The 7,347-nt window shown below is 44.3% G+C and overlaps 1 protein-coding gene across 2 annotated transcripts in view; it reads right to left on the reverse strand.

The window, feature by feature from the left end:
* LOC121451480 (zinc finger protein OZF-like) overlaps window positions 1–5,479 on the reverse strand; it is a 31,166-nt gene extending 25,687 nt beyond the window's left edge. For both annotated transcript variants that reach the window (XM_041657001.1, XM_041656999.1), the window contains exons 1-2: window positions 5,455–5,479; window positions 5,121–5,221 (exon numbers count right to left, since the gene is read on the reverse strand). The gene's annotated coding sequence lies outside the window, so the exon portion shown is untranslated. The remainder of the gene's footprint in view (window positions 1–5,120; window positions 5,222–5,454) is intronic.
* Between the last annotated feature and the right edge of the window lie 1,868 nt (window positions 5,480–7,347).

Genomic DNA, 7,347 nt, shown 5'->3' on the forward strand with positions numbered 1-7,347 from the left:
TTCCCCGCCACCGCCTCCCATTTCCCTCCCTCCCCCAATCAAGTCCCCCTCCCTCATCAGCCCAAAGAGCAATCAGGGTTCCCTGCCCTGTGGGAAGTCCAAGGACCAAGTAATAACTGTCCAAACATTCAATCTCTCTTCCATTTTTCTTTGCAAACACTGGAGATTAAATGTTTTATTCTCCTTTTGAAACAAAGTCTCATTATATAGCCCACACTGACCTCATGCTCACAGTCCTACCACTACCAGGTTCACCTTCTAATTCAGCTCTCACTGCCATTTCTGATATTGGGGATGGAACCCAAGGCCTCCATGTGCACTGAGAGTCAACCCTCTTTTTTACTTATTTTGAAACAGTCTCACTAAGTTGACTAGGCTGGCATTGAACTCAACATTATAACCCTTGATGGCCTTGAATTTTCAATCTTCTTATCCTACTTCCCAGTAGCTGGGATTACAGGACTGAGTCACCAGTCCTAGCTCTAATTTAATCTCTGGGTAATAACAACTACTCACTCAGAATGTGTCTAAACATGAGGATTAATGAATATGGTTTGTAATAGTGATATCATGTCTACAGGAGACTGTCCTCACTCTGGGGAAGAGTTACAACTTCCTTTGTTATTTTCTTAGCTAGAATATACTTGTTTAATTACTATTAAAAATGTCAAATACACGCAAAAGAGCTGAACAACCCCATTACAGACTGTTGCAGTATGCCTCAAGTTTTCCTTCAACACATGCTTTAGTACAACACTAGTTCTCTCCCCTTCCACCTTTGCTACTTGCTATGTAGCTCAGGCTGGCCCCGCACTGCACCTGCCTATCTTCCAGGTGTTCATCATCATACTCAGTCATATGAGATTTTAAGCCAGTAGATGTGTTAAATACACTAATAAGTAAGTATACACATATTCTCTTTATTTTTTTAAACAAGTGTTTTCTAATCAAGTCAAATCCATGACTTGACAGAGGCAGGCGTTCTTATGTGGAGTTAAGAAATGTAGCTTAGTAATACAGCACCTGACCAGCATTCACAAGGTTCTGAATTCCAAGGGTAGGAAAAGGAGATGTCAAAGAAACTCATCTGTGTGTGGTATCTATCACTGATTTATTCCTCCAATTAATTTTAAGATGAGTATCCTGTCTCCACCTACTGACTCCCAGAATTTCAGGAATATATACTATAGTCAAGTGTACACAGAACTAGAAATCGAACCCAGGGCAAGCAACCTGTCAGCTGAACCTTATCCCCAACTCCCACAGTTGTTATTCACTGAATACAATTTTAGATAACAATTGTGAATATTTTCAACAGTATTCACATTTAAGTAATATTTAAGTAATAGTTTTTACTTTTATACTAACACTATAAGGTCAGAATATTCAAACATTTAGCAGATACTACCAACAGCTGGAATTACTTCTTCACTAAATTCTGTCACCAGTGTAATGTGCACAACCTTACAGCTGTATGGGAGGAACGCCTCACTAATTTGTTTGTTTGGGTTTTCTGAGACAAGAGCTCACGTAGCCTAGGTTTACCTGGAACTCAGGATGTCAATCAGGCTGGCTAGAACTCGGGATCCTCCTACTTCACCTCCAAAATATTCAGATTACAGGTGTTTACTACCAGGCCTAGTTTTCCTTTTTTTTGACTCATTTGACAACATGAACTTTTTTTGCTTGTTTTTCGAGACAGGGTTTCTGTATATAGCTTTGAAGCTTGTCCTGAAACTCACTCTGTAGACCAGGGTGGCCTCAAGCTCACAGAGATCCACCTGCCTCTGCCTCCCAAGCGCTGGGATTAAAAGAGTAGGCTACCAGCACCCAGCTGACACCATCCATTTTCATTCTGTCCCTTAAATGGCAAATATAGAAAATAACATGGATATTGTCAAGCCAAAGTATAAATATCCCTTGATATTTCCAGCTACACCACACTGGCAGGGGAGTTTTCTGGTCATTTACCCTGGAGGGGTTCCAACTCGCGTTGGTATCTGTAAGCAGTCACACAGGACTGGTTCCTCCTGTAAGTAGAACTAGAACATTCATTCCCCCAGGGAAATTGAGTCCTAGTTTGGACAGGGGAAATCTGAGACAGCCTAAAAACCACTCAAAGAGGATTTGACTGTTTAGGAACAACATTTCCTTTAACTAACACAGGTGAATTTTCTACCCTGTTTTGTTTCATTGTTGTGATTATTTTATAGGTAGGTATGAGTGTTTTGCCTGCGTGCATATCTGTGCACCACTTGTATGCCTGGTGCCCGTCAAGGCCAGAAGAGGGCACTAGATTCTCCTGGAACTGGAGTTACAGACGGTTTTGAGCTGCCATGTGCGTGCTAGAAATCAAACCCGGGTCCTCTGCAAGAGCAGCCAGGGTTCTCAACCACTGAGTCCCCTTGTTCATTTAGATAGGGTCTTACTATATAGCCTTGACTGGCCTCAGACTTGTAGCAATCCTCCTGCCTGTCTCTGGCACTCAATTGCTGGGATAAGATTTGTGTACCACCGAAGAAAACGAGTGGAATTATTGTCAAGCCTGAGACTGACTCTTAAGGCTCTCTCCTGCACTGCACGAATATAATTAGTCACTGCCTACCATGCTCTCTACCGCCTACTTCCTTCTCTTTCAACATGGTGAGTTCTACACCCTATCATCTCGCCTCAACTTAAAACTCACTTGTTGGGAATGAATATGATCCAAATACATTAAATGAATTAAAATGAATGCATTAAAATGTCACAATGAAGGCTGGAGAGATGGCTCAGAGGTTAAGAGCATTGCCTGCTCTTCCAAAGGTCCTGAGTTCAATTCCCAGCAACCACATGGTGGCTCACAACCATCTGTAATGAGATCTGGTGCCCTCTTCTGGCCTGCAGGCATACACACAGACAGAATATTGTATACATAATAAATAAATATTTTTTTAAAAAAATGTCACAATGAAACTCATTATTTTGTACAATGAATATATTCAAGTAAAAAGGTATATGGAACCATGACCATTGTGGGGGGGGTGTAAGAGAAGCACAGATGACTGAATGTGTGAAGGCATTTGCCACCAAACCCAAAGGTCTACAGTTCCCTGAGTTCAATTCCCAGACCCACAAAATGGAAGGAAAGAATGGACTCTGGTAGGTTGTCTTCTGACCTCCTCTCACACACCACGGCACAAACATGCACTCATGTGGACAAAGTAAAACGATGTTTAAGAACTTAAGTAGACCAGCCTGGTCTAGAAGAGCTAGTTCCAGGACAGACTCCAAAGCCACAGAGAAACCCTGTCTCAAAAAACCAAAAAAAAAAAAAAAAAGAACTTAAGTAAGAAGACTGGGGGTGCAGCTCAGTGATAGAGCACTTACCAAGTCCAAGGTCCAGGGTTCAGCACCACCCCAAGGCTTTTGTCTCTGGTCCTCTCTCGCACACACACAGACGCATGCGCACACACACAGACGCGCACACACACATTCACTCACTTTTAATTCTTTTATGTACTCTCATATACCAATAGGATGTATTAACTCAATAGACTATATTAACTTCCAAAATTCTAATCAATTTGTAAATCATTTATTCTGGGTTTTGAGAACAAGCTTAGGCTAGATTTCTTTCCCTCCCCCCCTCCCCTTTGTAGTGCTGAGGATGAAGCCCAAGGCTCAAATATTCTAGGCAAGAGCTTTCCCACTTCACTCACTCAGCCAAAGCATCAATTAGTCTACCAAAAAAAAAAAATTAAAATGGAGAAAACTTTTTGCCTTTTTTTGTTTGTTTTTTTGTTGTTTTTTCCCCCGAGACAGGGTTTCTCTGTAGCTTTAGAGCCTGTCCTGCAGCTCACTCTGTAGACCAGGCTGGCCTGGAACTCAGAGGAAGGCCTTCCTCTGCCTCCCCAGTGCTGGGATTAAATGCACACGTGCATCACCACCAGCCAGCTAGAGAATTTTTTAAACAAACAAAAATGTCTACAAAAACAAACCATCAAAATATACAGAGAAATGGGGGGAAATACACATCTTCTGAAAAAGTTAGCATAATGAACAGCATCACTGCTCTAGGTTCAAAGATTCTAAAAGCCATTTGAAATTTTCATTGTAAGAACCTTGAAGAGGGGAACTGAAGACATAAATGACTTATTGGTTATGAGCACATACTGTTCTTCCAGAACCTGAAATCTGGTTCCCAACACCACACCAGGTGTCTCACAACCTCCTGGAACTCCAGCTCCGAGGACCCACGCCTTTTCTGCCACGCTGGGACAGTGCACTCGAAGGCATAAACCCACATCCCATATATAAATATCTAACTTAAAAAAATAACTAAAACTTAAATATACTAAATAAACAACAAGAAAAATGCCTTAGAGAGGTCTGGGTTTATAGCTCAGTGCCAGAGAGCTTACCCAACATACACAATGTCCTAGATTCACAAAAATCAAAGAAACTTTGAAGAGATCTTAGATGCAAAAACACCCGATTTTATAACAATAAAAAATTCTGATTTCACACAAAGAAGATTTTATTGTTTTTTATTCTTATTGGTTGAGACATTAACTATTAAGGTCTTACTGGGTAGATATCTTCATTTTTTTAGAAGATGCATTACCCATTCTTTCAAAGTATCATGCCCGAAATTCTCAACTTATTTCAAATAGTTCACCATAAAACGTTTTCTTTTTCCTTGGAAAAAGCCAATCAGTACTAACCTAACAAAGCCTCCATTTTTTAAAGTCTGCAAGGAGGCACAGGCCTACAGCGGTCAGACAATAGCTAACTATTTGGGCTGGGGTGTAGCTCAGCAGGAGCGAGCTTAGCATCATGAGGTCCCGAGTTCCACCTCCAGCATCAAATGAGAGTAACTTGGTATAGTCTTACTTTTCTTCGACACAAAGAGACCCGTGTAGGGTCTATGTACGTCTGTATTTACATACAGATAAATGCATCCTGCAAGTTACCTTTTTTTAAAATCAGAATGCAATGTGTCTCAGGTAAACAGATGTCCCACAAAAGCGAAATTTTTGGATAAAACATTCCTTTCCACAAACACACACACACACCAAAAGAAAAAAGGGGGAAAAAAAGCAAAAAGAAAAAACGAGGAAAGGGTTGTCCTCACCCACCTTTCGGCCAAAGCTCGGCTGCAGCAGACAGAATCGCCCCGTCCGAGATCGGAAGATGCAGCGTCTCAAATGTGATGCCAATGGCGGAAAGTCTATTCTTTCTGGGGAGGGAGAGAGAGAAAACAATTCCACAAAGGTTACTTTGCACAGGCTTTAGAAGAAAGGTGGATGCAAACAGCTCAGGGCTGCGTCGTGATGTGCACTCGGGCCGCAGCACCTGGAAGGGCTGCAGAACCCGGAGGACACGCGGCCCCGCGAGCACAGCTCGGCCCACCTTCCCGCCCAGGCCTACCTATTCTTCTCCCTCCCGGTGCCGGACCCCACACCCGCTCACCGAATTTTCCCCGAGCTGAGAGGAGAGCACCCGAACAAGCGCCGAGAAGGTCTCGGAGCCCCGAGAAAAAGGGGGAGGGCAGCCAGTATGACGTCACTTCCGCTTCCGGCTCGGAGTTATCGGCCACGTTGGATCTCTTCAGGCCAGAGGGAAAAAAGCTTGTTTGTTCTCGCGTCTGGGCAGTCGCACCTTTCTTCGGGTGGGCTCGAAAGGGGAGTTGCTACGGAAAAAGAGCCGAAAAGTAGCCGTGTGAAGCGAGGACTCGAAGGGCGGGGCGAGGGGCGGGCCCAGGCCGGGTGTGCCGCGGGTGATGGCGGACCGGTGGGGCGAGGATGGGGGTGGGGACGCCCGATGGAGATGCTGCTGACAAAAGCTTTTCTGTCGGGCCTCTCCCTCACGCTCGCGGTGCCCTTAGCCATGTTGCATAATCTGCCAGCCCAGGAAAAATGATCCGTCTGGCCCATTCAGCCACTGCTGTTCCCAGACACCTTTCTGTCGGTCTGTCTTTGTGTGCCTGGACACCGTGCTTACACCCAGTCGTTGTTTCCGTTGAGTTTTCAGGATAAAAGTACACGCCCTCCCCCACCTCCACTCCCACCCCCACCCCCATCCCGGGCTCAATTTGTGGAGCCCCTGCCTAACATGCCGGAAGCCCTGGAATTCATCTCCAGCACGGGGAGATGGTGCACGTCTGTCATCCCAGTACTTGAAAGATAGAACGAGAGATTCAAAGCAATCCTCGCTGCATAGTAAATTCCAAGTCAGCCTAGGATACGTGCAACCCTGTCTCCAAAATCATAAGTAAAAGTGATCTTTTTGTAAATTCTGAGTCTTTTGAACTTCCTTTGTTTTTTTTTCCCTCCATCCGACGTGGCTTGTTTTGACTCTGGGGCGTGGGGGGGGGGGTGAAGGCGCGCGTGTGGGAGGCGGGAGGGGGAGAGGGTAGGCGCACGTTCGCGGTGTGTGCCTTTGCAGTGTGTGTGTGTGTGTGTGTGTTCCCCATTGAGTCAGGGAAGTTTGTAGCCCAGGCCAGCCTCAAACGTCGTAGACTGCCAAGGGCTAACCCTTCTAAGTCTCCGGCCTCCGGATTTATAGGGTATATGGGTATTAGTGTATGGTATTCAAGGAGTCTGCCAACAGAGCTTCATCCGCCACACCAAGTGTGAAGCTTTTTATTTCTTGGAATTTATCAAATGAACCAGTCTTTCCTACTTTACAAAGTGATGCTGGTAACATGCGTTCTGAAGTTGTGCCGCAAGGCTTTTTTTCTCTCGGTATCACAGTAAGTGTTCACGAGGTGGCCCTCTGGAAAGTTACGAACACTGATTCACTGGCACGGTTTTTTTTTTTTCAATAATTATTCATGAGGACTGAGAAGACAGTTTGGTGGCCAAGTACTTGCCCAAAACACTCAAGTCTTTAAGTTCACTCTCCACTACTGCACTTTTTTTTATTTTCAAGTTTTTCGGGAACTGAAGAGGCCTCACCCATTAAGAGCATTTGCTGCTCTTCCTAAGGACCAGAGTTCAGTTCCTAGCACCTACTTGATATGTCTCAAATCGCCTGTAACTCCCGCTCCAGGGGTTTGGTATCATCTTCTGGTCTCTGCAGACACGCACTCATATGTACATACAAACAAATAATAAAAAATGAATCTTAAAAAGTTTTTCATAGACGTTTCTGCAATCCCAACACACTCCAGAGACTGCAGCAGGAGGATCAGGAGTTGTAGGCCAGTCCGGGATTCATAGTGCATTCGAGACCAGTCTGAACACTGGATAGTATTTCTACACATACAAGCTGGTTGCACTAATTTCTATCACCAGCAACTCAGAGCACAATAAACGCCCCATTCCTTGAATGAATAAACAAATGAAAGAACACTGAGAAAAA

This window comes from Microtus oregoni, unplaced genomic scaffold, assembly GCF_018167655.1.
Source record: "Microtus oregoni isolate MIOR12 unplaced genomic scaffold, Mior012 000008F_ref0000371, whole genome shotgun sequence".
In the NCBI taxonomy this organism is placed as follows: Eukaryota; Metazoa; Chordata; class Mammalia; order Rodentia; family Cricetidae; genus Microtus; species Microtus oregoni.